This window comes from Orcinus orca, chromosome 6 (assembly GCF_937001465.1).
Source record: "Orcinus orca chromosome 6, mOrcOrc1.1, whole genome shotgun sequence".
Taxonomy (NCBI): Eukaryota; Metazoa; Chordata; class Mammalia; order Artiodactyla; family Delphinidae; genus Orcinus; species Orcinus orca.
The window spans coordinates 91,207,573-91,219,014 of NC_064564.1; positions in this window are offsets into that span (position 1 = coordinate 91,207,573).

Sequence of the window (11,442 nt, forward strand, 5' to 3'; positions counted from 1 at the left end):
TATAATTCAAGAAAAACCAATACACAATGGAAATAAGGCCATTTTGATAAAATATCTAAGGCATACTGAACATCAATTGAACATAAATCTTTAAACAGTAAGAACACAAAATATACGTAGTGAATATTTAGGGACCAAAGGGAAAACTGACAGGAATACAATGGTGCCATTCTTTAACAATATGACTTCCATCAGAACAAATGAAGGAGTAAATAAAAATAGTATCTAGAACAGATGTGATAAATCCCCATGAACTCTGGGACTAAACAGGTAAAGTAGATGTGTGAAATGATCTTGCATAAAGAAATAGAAACTACAAGGGCTGTGATGAAGACGGAATGATGCCTTCAAATGATATGCAAATTTTTTTAAAATTAGAAGGAAACCTTGTACTGCAAAGACAAAATGCTTCTGTCCAGGTGGTTATTTAAGTCACATAAGCTTATAATGTTTCTAGGCTCCCTCTGAAGTAAAATTCACTAAACCCATAAAGGTATATAGGTAACTGCTCACATCTATGGTCATAATATAAAGCTGGCAATTCATATTATACATGCACATGTAACTGACAGAAGCGAAAAAACATCACTATGCTAAATAACACTTCAGCCAAATAAGAGCTTAGAAACTGCAATTTCAGCATATCTTCATTTTTTTCCCTCTTTAGAATTAGTAGGAAATATGTGACTGCTGGGAAGAAAGAGGTGCAATGACAGATGTAAACAACTAGGGCCAATTTTTTTCTCAGAAGAAGCCTAAGCCCTTGAATTACATGATTAGGGGTGCACAATATGACACTCAGGCATATCCACCTCCCTGAAGTTAAAATGCACCCCCTCTGGGAGATGCAAATACATAAGCAACTTATTTAAAATATCACAGTAGAAGAGCAGAGCTCAGGTTCTTCACAGGGGTTACCCTTAAATACTTCCTTTCACGCCATCCTCCCTCTCTTCTTATGGCCTCAGACTACTAATCCCTTAAACCTAATCTTTGAGTTTCAGAAGAGCGGGGTGAAACACAACAATTTTCTGAAAAGATGAGATTATAGTGAAGAGGAATTCATCACCATTCATTAAAACAGATAAGAGTTATTAAAAGGAATACCGGGACTTTCCTGGTGGTACAGTGGTTAAGAATCCACCTGCCAATGCACGGGACATGGGTTGGGGCCCTGGTCCGGGAAGATCCCACATGCCATGGAGCAACTAAGCCTGTGTGTCACAACTACTGAGCCTGCACTCTAGAGCCCATGAGCTACAACTACTGAGCCCATGCAACACAACTACTGAAGCCCGTGTTCCTAGAGCCGGTGCTCCACAACAAAGAGAAGCCACCATAATGAGAAGCCCGCGCACTGCAACAAAGAGAAGCTCCCGCTCGCCACAACTAGAGAAAGCCCCCGTGCAGCAATGAAGACCCAACCCAGACAAAAATAAATAAATTTTTAAAAAAGGAATACCTATTATAGAACATTAATAAAATATATACTAAATGAAACAAATACTCAGAGTGATAATTTTAGCATCTATCCCTGATTTTATGTGTGTATTCATAATAACTGCATAAATATAATTGTACATAGTAAAATTAAGTCTACACAGCACTAGAGAAACTTACATTAAGTTTAGGAAAAATTTTACCCCTCCACATACTATAATTTAACGTTGATCATTATTCAATAAATAATTATAGACATTGGTAGTTCTAGCTAATGTACTCCTTATATTAGAAGTCCGAATTTATGACTAAAGATAAATTACAAGTTTTGCATATAACATGATTACCTAGGAAATGTAAGAAAATCAGCTGGGAAAAAAGTCATCTAGGGTGTGAGAGATCATTTAATTACTTAATAATATAGAAAAACTTATAAACTTCTTATATATTTGCAGTGCCCCCTAAGAGACTGAAATAGAAAAATAAGACTCCATTCATAATGACAAGAAAAATATAAAATATCTATGCATACATTACACTATAGTTATTGATATATTATGACATAGTGAAGAGAATAAAAAAACTGAATAAAGAAGCCTGTTCTTGATTAAGGATAAATATAATAAAATATCAATTAAAATTATACATATAATATAAACACATAAAAAATGTGATTCCAAGAGAAATTTAAAAAACAACTTTGGAACTTGATGACATTAAGAAGATACATAAAAAAATGTCAAAACATTTTTTAAAAGGTATTGAGGGATAAGGTTCATACTGCTAAACAGTTAAATACAACACAGATTTCTAATAGTTCAAAATGTGAAACCTGGACTATACTGGTCAGATAGAGAATAGAACTGAAATAGAAAATGATGCATATATGTGTGTATATGCCTGTATTAGAGAGTGCGTTTTTTATTTGCTTATGTGTGTAGGTTTTCTAAAACATCATGTTATATAGTAAGTAAATATGCAATTACGAAAACAGAGCCAAATTGTGTTTGAATGATTTGTTATCTCTTTGGAAAATGATGTTAGATTGTGTCTAACTGATAAAATCAGAAAAAAATATGTAAAAGAGAAAACTGGTGTTTAGATTATAAGTGATATTTTTGCTCTTACATGATGAAGACAACAAAGGTGTAGTAAGATTAGATTTGTTGAGGAAAAATAAGTAAAGAATTATTTGTTCTTAGGTTTGCCTCCATGAGATCAGGGACATGAACAAACCCATTACTTTAAAAATTGCAATAAATGTTCCTCTATGTCTCTTAAGCATGTGCAAGGTATAACGCTTTTTCATTTTAGCTACATGTTGCTAGATGGGATTACACAACATGCTATTCCCAGTCCCCAGTGGTGCCACCCAAGCCTGTTAGGCTTTGCAGTTTCTGTACCCTATCCATTACTGTGTAAAGGGAAGTAAGTTGTTTTCTCTGACATCCCTTGGAACCAGGTGGGCAGGCAGTCTGGCAAAAGAACAGCAGTGACTGACATTATCCATAATTCAACATGCTGACAAGGGTTGGTTGATCAATAAAAGCAGTCTTTTGACACAGATGACAATTTATTCTTCACTGATTGTCAGGTGATGAGTGATATCCTGCATCTATCATTTTTGCTTCTTATGCATTATCCTGTGGCTCCATTTCTGGTCTTGACTGATTCTTGACTCTGATTGTAGGTTTCTTGCCTTATTCAAAGTGGGGAGGACAGTGTTTTTATTCTCACGTTATCCACACATTAACACTTGAAGTTTGATTCATATCACCAGACTCAATTTGTTTTTCAAAGATTTTCCAGAATTTGCTTGCTTGTGATGAAATCTACTGATTACAAAAATAGATTCATCTAGCTGGTTCTTGCCTCTAGCATTAGGGAAATACCTTCAAATGCACTGCAGTTAACGTTGTAATTGTTCCTTGGAGTCCTCAAATTTTATTTCAGGTGTGTTCACTATACATATTTCCTTCTCTGCTTTGCCTTTTCTTCGAATTATATTCTAAATGTCTCATGGCGCCTGTGAGGAGTACTCTGTCACTCTCTCTATGCAGAGAGAGAGAGATACTTTGCCTATGCAGGTGCCTCCAGATAGCCACCCTCTGGGACTGAAATGTCTTCCCCAAACTGACATCTGAGTTATAAGGGTGATAGATTAGTGTGATAGATTAACTGTCCTCCCTGATGACTGCTACCTTTAGTACTCAATGACATACACAAGCACAGGTGCAGAATCATTTGTTCGACAATATCTCCATTCTCTTCTTGCAAACCTTTTTTCCCCCACGGTACATGAGTTTCTCAGGGGTCAAATCTTATTACGTACACAACTTTGTCAGAATTACCTCTCTTTGCAGAGGACTGAGGCTTTGCTATGAAACCATGCTTACCAATGTCGTCATCTTTTTCAGTTCTCTCCAAGGATGATCTAGTGAGCCCATATGGAAACAAACCCACATCAGGATCTCTGCATTAGCTACTTAAATATACTCAGGTATATCTGACAGGATTTACATGGAAATTGGGACTTCTCCTATACTTTTCTTAAAATAATATTTTCTATATATGAGACAATTAATAGATAGTTGCTGCAGGGAAGTAAAATACTTGTAACAAAAATAAGTCATGCAACCACGTATTATTTACATAGAGTTGCAGGTTAATGAATACATGGAATCCTATATATTGTTATACATTTTAAAATTAGTATTATATCATGCCAGCTACTCTATATTAATATTATTGTGTATTAGTAATAGTACTCTTATTAAAAATAACTATAAAAGTAATCATAGCTAATGTTTGATGTACATTTATTATATGCCAGACTCTATCCCAACTACTTTATATACAAAACCTCATTCATTTGCCTCAACATCCTTATGAGTCATATACTATTATATACCATCTTAGAGATATATATGGTTAGAATTTGGGATTTTCTAGGTATTGCACAATAATTTTCAGATGGCAAGTGTCCATTCATAAAATAAAATATAGAAATGTTCAATAAAATATAACATCCAGGTCTATTAATGATTAAAATGGAAATTAAAGTAAGAATAACCTATCTTTGATTTATCCACAATACTTTCAAATTAAAAATCTGAACTTTTTCATACTGGTTGAGTGTGGGATCAGAGTTATCCTCACATAACGTAGTTAGACATGTAAATAATGACAACAATTAGGGTTGTAAATCAAGACTTAATTTGTAGTATTTTATTCCTATTGTCCAAATATTATGCAATAGAACATATATTGAATCACTCTTCATAATGTGCTAAAGTTAGAACTAAGTTAAATGTTCACAATTGCATAATGTTTACATAAATTATATTCCATTCATATGATTGAATATAGTAAAACCATTCATAATTGTCATGAATATTTTTTATTGTGTTGATGGACAGAAAATCGTGATGCATGCAAAAAGCAGGATTAAAAAAACAGGGTTTGATATTATTTATGTTTAAAATAAGTATATATGTATTCCAAGAACACTGGAAAACATATTCACCAGAAATAAAACAGCAATGTCTGTTGGTAGTGGTGGCATTCTCATTCAATTCTACATTTGTATACTTTTGTATCTAACTTGGAAACAAGAGAATGAAATGTTAGTAAAGAGAGGAAAATATATTTAATTCTCTAAGAAACATCATTTCTGCTTCCCAAAATTTTATATTCAATGATTTCATCTAATGTTCCTGCATTTTAAATTTAAGAAAAATATTGTAAATGATTGGGAAATTTTAAGTGGAGGTTTGATATATTTAAACTTATTCTTTATTTAAATTTATTTCAGGAAATAATTTTAAATCAATTTAAATTTATTCTTTAAAAATGGAGAAACAGTTTATCCCAGTACTTTCACAGATACTACTTCCATCATTATTTAATGATACCTCTTTGATCATATATTACATATTTTATGTTCTCCTTATGGGTTGTATTCTGTATTCCATTGAATTACCTATTATACAGGCTCAGCTCTACACTGTTTTCATTAATTCCTTGAATGACAATTTCAAGAGGTTTCTAGCTGGTAAAATGTCATGTTCCCATACTCATTAAATTTTTATTTCTAATTCTGATAATCTTATCTTATGCTTTAATTACAGGAAATAATTCATTACACCCACCAAGTAACCAGACATTTACAAAGCATATTCCTATATACGATCCCACAAACTCTTATAAAACTACTGTCAATGAAATGCTATTATGTTTTTTTAGCAGATGACAAACTGAAGGTCAGAGAGGTTATCACCACCTGAGGAAATTATTACATTCTAAACATGGATTTATATCTAATTTCTGTATTTCATTGAATTTAACATGCCATTAATTAAAAGTTACCAATATTTCATACATCAAAAGTAAAAGTATTGTTAATTAAACTGTGAAAGAAAGTACCCATGTCACTTTTTCTATTTTATTCCTACTGTAAAAACACTCTGTGTATTCTTGTTTTTTTTTTTTTTTTTTTTGCGGTATGTGGGCCTCTCCCGTTGTGGAGCACAGGCTCCGGACGTGCAGGCTCAGCGGCCATGGCTCACGGGCCCAGCCGCTCCACGGCATGTGGGATCTTCCCGGACCGGGGCATGAACCCGTGTCCTCTGCATCGGCAGGCAGACTCTCAACCACTGCGCCACCAGGGAAGCCCCTCTGTGTATTCTTTTACACACTGATTTTTATCATTTATTGTGCTGCTCTAGTTTTGCTTTGCTAAATGCAAATTACTTTGTTTAAATGCTGAATGTTTATAATGTTTTTGAAGATATTTTATTTATTTATTTAAAAATTTTATTTATTTTTGGCTGTGTTGGGTCTTCATTGCTGCACACAGGCTTTCTCTAGTTGTGGCGAGCCGGGGCTACTCTTCGCTGCGGTGCGCAGGCTTTTCATTGCGGTGGCTTCTCTTTGTTCCGGAGCACCGGCTCTAGGCACGTGGGCTTCAGTAGTTGAGGCTCACGGGCTCTAGAGTGCAGGCTCAGTAGTTGTGACACACAGGCTTAGTTGCTACTGGGCATGTGGGATCTTCCCAGACCAGGGATCGAAACTGTGTCCCCTGCATTGGCAGGCAGATTCTTAACCACTGGGCCACCAGGGAAGTCCCTTGAAGATATTTTAAACAACAATGAATCTCTCTCGCCCTCTCCTGTATCTATGCATATATATATATATACACACACACACACATTTTATATATATGTAGAGAGAGCGATACTTATTTACATGTTGAGACATATATATATCAACATATAAATAGTTTAAATGATAGCACCAACTTTGACCACATGCATAGGAAATGAAAAGAACATCATATTGCTGATTGACAAACCATGAGTTTAAGCTGGTATTGATTATAAGACAAATCTCAAGTTGGGATAATAAAATGTGGAAAATTACCCCATATCTCCTCCCTCTATATATAGCTGATTCACTTTGTTATAAAGCAGAAACTAACAAACCATTGTAAAGCAATTATACTCCAATAAAGATGTTAAAAAGAAAAAATTAAGTCCAGAAAACTCTTAAAAAACAAAAAAAGACATTACCATCTATCTAGTATCATCAACTTCCTCATGAAAGAATTTGAAAAAAAGGATAAAAGGCATAGCAACATAAGATCCCCTTAGTACCTCTGGCTTTCATTCTTCTATCGCATTAACAAATATTTAAGTATCTAACATTTGCCAAGACTCTACAATGGATTCCTAGTTCCCAGAAAATTTTTTTCTGAAAAGGCACAGGTGTCATGCCATATCCTTTTTCAAAAACAGTATATGAATCCTGAAACCTACATAAGTCATTTTTTACATCTGTCACTTATTTCCATAATATTATGTAACTGAATGTTTCAGTTTAATCTCAAGCTATTTTTCTGTCTAATTTCTATACTGTAGCTAATTCAATTCAGTTCTCCGGAGCATGTTTTCTTGTTGTGAAGATGGGTACAATTACTTCCAAATTCTTTACATGTGGAAGCTGAAACCACAAGTCTCAAACAGTTTTGAATGACAAAGTAGAATATTCCTGATAAAAATTTCAGTGAATATAAGGCAAGAATCAAAACTGTCCATTAAAGATGGCTTTACTTCTATTCACATAAAAGCCACACAAATAGGAAAAACAACCTGAAACTAAATAAAGTACTGATAGTGGTGATATCCTTGTTTCATTTTTCTTTCATGTGCATTTTTTTTTACAATAAACATGTATCAAACAAATCAGAAAAATGCACATTCAAATGTTTCACTATAATAATTTTGAGTAAAACAAGAGAAAAAGTAAAATATGCCATAGGAAAGTGGGATAAAGCTTTCATTACACTGCATACTGAAAATATATTCTCACTTTTACAAAATCTTGAAGGTAAGAACACAGGTAATAAGAAGGTTTCATAGTGTACCACTGGAAATAATCTCTAGTTGACACTGATTTGTCATGTGGTTCCAGTGCTACTTAATGCTTTTACTGTCTGCTTACTTCATTCAATTTTTGTGATTTCCTGCTGTCAGAGGACTTCACTGTCAGAGGACTTCAGATGACAAGTGTTAATAAAGGTGCAATAAAAGTGTTTAAATCTGATTATGCCACTTGTCTTCTTGTAAACTTTAAATGATTTCCTTTCTTTCTTTCTACAGAATAAAACTGAATTTTAAAAGATTAGCTTCCTTATTTCAGTCTCATCATTTCCTTCAGTTACCCGTTATACCCTCATATGTCTCCACCAAATGAATACACATGCAATGCCACATATACAGCAGTACTTTCATCTTTGTGTCCTCATAACTGTTGAAATTTCTGTCTAGAGTCCCCTTTTTTTTTTACATTTTTTTAGTGAAGTTAAATTTACAATATTGTGTTAGTTTCAAGTGTAGCAAAGTGGTTCAGTGTTTATATATATACACACACACACACACACACACACACAAATTCTTTTTCAGATTATTTTCCATTGTAGGTTAATATAAGATATTGAGTATAGTTCCCTGTGCTATACAGTGGGTCTATGTATAGCATAGAGTCCATGAAAATTATATATAATTATAATGTTTCTTAAAGAGAACTGACTATGCATATATGTTTCAATACTCGTCAGAGACATAGTGACCTGCTCTGTGCTACCACAAAACATTGAATATAACCCTAGATTGACCCTTTGTACATGGCATTGTTATTTTTGACATTGTTATTTTATCCCCTCATCTCCTACGGATCTTTACTCAAAGCAACATTTTTGAGTAAATGTTGAGTAAAGGTTTAGTGAAACCTTCAGTGCTAACCCATTTTAAATTTGACTCCATCATCCAACATCCCATATCCCCATCCTTTTTTTTTAAACATTCCTATCATTTATTCTCTATTTTTACCAAGTATACATTAGTTACTTAATTGTTTATCTCCTTTCCCTCTAAGAAATGGAATCATACAGTGCACAGCCCTTTGAGTCTGACTTCTTTCACTTAGCATTTAAATGAACAATGCATTTAAAATTCATCTGTGTTGTGTGAATCAGTAGAGTGTTTATTTTTATTGATCAGTAAGTACTATTCTGTTGTATGAATATGTCCTATATTTTTATCCATTCACCAGTTGAAGCATTTTTGGGTTATTTCCAGACTTGGAAGTTTATGTAAAAAGTCATCATAAACATTTATAAATAGCCATTTGCATTAAGATACACTTTCATTTTGGGGGCAAAACTTAGGTTTTGGGTTGCTGGGACATATGAAGTGTGTATGTTAAATTTAAAAACTGACAACTGGTTGGCTAAATTGCCTGTGTCGTTTTGCATTCTCTAGCAATTTATTAGATTTCCAGTTGCTCTGCTTTCTTTCCAGAACTTCACATTGTTAGTTTTATCATGCTAATGATGATGATATCTTTATTTAGCAACTCTAATAGGTGTGTAGTGCTATTTCATTGTGGTGTTAGCTTGCATTTCCCTAATGACTAATAATATTGAGCACCTTTACAAGAACTCATTTTCCACATATGTATCTTTTTTGGTGAATTGTCTGTTCTACCAATTTGACTTTTCAAAAGTTAGGTAGTTTGTGTTTTTATTATTACATTTTGAAATTTTTAAATATCTTCTGGATGTGTTATTTATATATATATGAAATATGCAAATTTTTCTCCTAATCTGAGACTTGAATTTCATTTTCTTAACAATATTTTTGAAGAGCAGTTCTTAATTACAACGAAGTCCAATTTATAATTTTTCATTTATGATACATGCTACTGGTTATATATAAGAAATCTTGAGCTAACTGTCACAAAGATTAAAGATTTTTCTCTTAGGTTTCCTTCCAGATGTTTTATTATTTTAAGTTTTACATTTTGACTTATATCCATTTGAGTTATTTACTTATATCCATTTGAGTTATTTTCTATACATGATGTATAACATGAAGTATTGGTCAATGTTTTCTTTTTTTATTCCATTTTTTAAGGCATGTAAGTTTTTAAATAGTAAAACATAATTTGTTGAAAAAATATCCTGTCTTCATTATTTTCACACATTTGTGAAACTCAAATGGCCATATATGTGTGTGCCTATTCTTGAACTCTCATTTAAATTCCATTATTCCCTGTGTTTATACTTTCACCAATGGCATACTGTCCTGATCACTGACAGTTTACAGTAAGTCTTCATATCAGATAATGTATGCTCTACAACTTTTATCGTCTTTCACAACTTATTTTGTCCATGCTAGTTCCTTTGATTTTCATAGATATTTTAGAATCACCCTATTGATTATTATAAAAGAAATCTGTGATTTTGATCACAGAATCAAAACTGTGATACAAATCAATTATTATATTATAATATAATTACATTATAATCATTACATCAAAATTTAATATGCTAAACTTTCTACTTGAAAAACAAAGGTTGTCAAAATAGACAAAAGTGCAAAAACCAATTGTATGCTGTCCATATGAAATACACTTTAAATATAAAAATCAAAGATAAACTGAAAGTAAATAGACTGAAAAAGATTCATCATGCAAATAATAAGATGGCTGGAATGGCTATACTGATATTGGATAAAATTAGATTTCAATATAATGAGTATTGCCAGAAATAAAGAGACATTTTATTTTAATAAAGAATCAATTCATTGGGAAGATAACACAATAATAAAATTCTTTATGTGCCTAATACCAAAGTTCCAAATCACACATCACAAAGATTAATAGAACAAAAGGGAGAACAGACTATTGTATTATCATAACTGGACATTTTGCAGCCGACTGATAGAACAGACGAAAAAAAATCATTGTCACTGAATATATGAACATCCTTATCAAACAATTTATCCTAATTTATATTCAGCTAACACTATACCAAACAACTTAAACAAAAACATTCTTTTCAGACAATATAATATGTTCATTATGATATACCACATATTGTTAAGACAAGTTTCACTTGTTATGAGACAGATCTCTATGGTTCTCTTTTAAGCAGAATAATAACAGTCCTTTGTTCTGGGCAATCTTTTCAGGAATGCTTATAGAGTGAACAGTCACGGAAGATAAGGATAGTGACTGCCTCAAAACAAAGGACAGGGATCCTTGTTGCCCATAATAAAAGATTTGGGCTCTCTAGGTCAAGGTGCCTTACCTGTAGCTGCTTGGCAGGTATCTATCTGGGTTTATCAAAACACCCTCATGGGACTTCCTTGGTGGCGCAGTGGTTAAGAATCTGCCTGCCAATGCAGGGGACACCAGTTCGAGCCCTGGTCTGGGCAGATCCCACATGCCGCAGAGCAACTAAGCCCGTGCGCCACAACTACTGAGCCTGCACTCTAGAGCCCGCGTGCCACAACTACTGATGCCCACATGCCTAGAGCCCGTGCTCCGCAACAAAGAGAAGCCACCGCAATGAGAAACCCGTGCACCGCAACAAAGATTAGCCCCCACTTGCCACAACTAGTGAAAGCCCGCGTGCAGCAACGAAGATCCAACACGGCC